The following is a 2,274-nucleotide window of genomic DNA, read 5'->3' on the forward strand; positions in this document are numbered from 1 at the left end:
CGAACCGTCCGAATGAGGGTTTGTTAAACCCGTATGGCCACACAATATAAGTTCTCGCTTACACCCTGCAAGTGTAACTAATGATAATCGAATTGAGGCATTTTTGTTCTAACTCGCACGTGGAATGTTTGTTTTCACACTTGTGTTCAAAACATAAAAGTAAGTAGTACAAGATGTAACAAAGTATATGTTTCTCAGCCCACAATTTAAAAGTATAAAAAGTTGTTGAAAAGGTGGGACTATGATCTCACCTCGAGTGCACGAGTATAAAGGTACTTCAACAAGTAAACATGTGCATGAAAGTTGCTTAGCCTAGACCTAAACAAGTAAGTTATATCAATTAACCGGTTACGACACAAGGTCGGGTGAAATGTGTTCAATTAGTCCTATGGCTCGTTACGACTCGATTAAGTATAGCATGTGAATCACGTTGTCAAGTTTCATACAAGAAACAAGTATAAAAGCATGTTAGAATGATTGTATAAAAGTTTGGTTAAGTTTGACCAAAAGTCAAACTTGGTCAAAGTCAATGAAAAAGTCAACACGTTCGGGTCGGGTCCCAAACTATTTTTCTAAGCTTAGAAGTCATATATGAGCATGTTGGCCAAGTTACATGTTAATCGGAGGTGCGTAGCATAGCAAACATTTCGCGTGAAAAGTGACAAAGTGAGCAGAATCTGGCCAGGCCAATCCGCGCGCCGCGCGGGGATGGGGCGCGCCGCGCCACCATCTGGGCAGAGAATTCTGGTCAGTTTTCAAAGTATGTACGAACCAAAACACAAACAATCACATTTTATGATCCGCAAACAATTAGAACATGTATTTTATATCATCGGAAAGCTATTTCGACAAGGAATACAACTAACCACATATCATAAATCAAAAACATCATTTACAATAACCGAAAACTTGTCAATTGATCATGAAAGGTTTATTTTCAAAGTTTCAAGTTCGTAAAACGTATTTTATGATTCGGGAATCCAATTTACACATACGATATGCCGTTTCGAAGGTAATTAAACATACATTACAACTAATCACTAACAATTAACATTCCATGGCATTCAAGCATCAAAAGTTCATGTCAAGAACTATCAAACCCTAGTCAAACATCACAAAATCATTAATCGGTTTTTGAAGTTTTCTTAATCAATCTACACATCCAAATGTGGCTAATGATACTAGTAACACAATTAAAACATGCACTTTAGCAATCTAACAACATTAACTCATCCAAAATCAAGGATTTAGCAAACCCATTTCAAAAACTCAAACTAGTTACTCCAAACCACAAATCGAGCAAACAAAACATATATTCATGTTACACACGAGCCATAGACACTAACTAACACAATTTCAAGTATATAAAACGAATTTAGAGAAATTTAGTGTTTTAGAAATGTTACCCAAAATGGATGAAATTGGTACCAAATCGAAGAGGATGATGAGAGGATCACGAATATGTAATTTGTTTTGAAGTTTGCTTCCCGATCCGAATTTAGATGATGAATTATGTTTGTGTTCTTGAGAGAAAAAAAGAAAGAAAGAGAGAGAGAGAGGGAGGTGATTGAATGGTGGAAAAATGGGTTGACTAGTTGACCTAGTCAACTAGTTTGCCCATTTGGCAACTCCGGTCCCTCGAGTTTCAAAGCGGGTGCGGGATTTAACCGATCGAATATTTTTAAAACGCTCGAGTAAACGGGTGATGTCAAAATTAAATAGCGGAAATATAATGAACGTTACTCACGGAAACTATTAATTTAAATACGAAAGATTATGTTTAAAAAAAAAGACGGTGTTAAAATTAAATTTAATGGAAAAACGCGGGATGTTACACATATATATATGGTTAACATGAGATTATGATGAGTAAGTATATCACTAAGTATATTAACAATGTGTGATATACATAAGAAATGAGATTACTAAGTTAAGAAACTCGAAATGATATATATAACGATTATCGTTATGATAACGTCTACTAAATACATATGTATCATATTAAGATATTGATACACTATATTTAACATGATAAAATGATATTTAAATATATCATTAAGTATGTTAACAATGAACTACATATGTAAAAACAAGAATACTAACTCAAGAATTACGAAACGAGACTTATATGTAACAATTATCGTTGTAACGATATTTTAATGTATGTATCATATTAAGAGATATTCATACATCATAATATCATGATAATATAATAATTTAACATCTCATTTGATATAATAAACATTGGGTTAACAACATTAATTGAGATCGTTA

Source organism: Rutidosis leptorrhynchoides, chromosome 10 (genome assembly GCF_046630445.1).
Source record: "Rutidosis leptorrhynchoides isolate AG116_Rl617_1_P2 chromosome 10, CSIRO_AGI_Rlap_v1, whole genome shotgun sequence".
Classification (NCBI taxonomy): domain Eukaryota; kingdom Viridiplantae; phylum Streptophyta; class Magnoliopsida; order Asterales; family Asteraceae; genus Rutidosis; species Rutidosis leptorrhynchoides.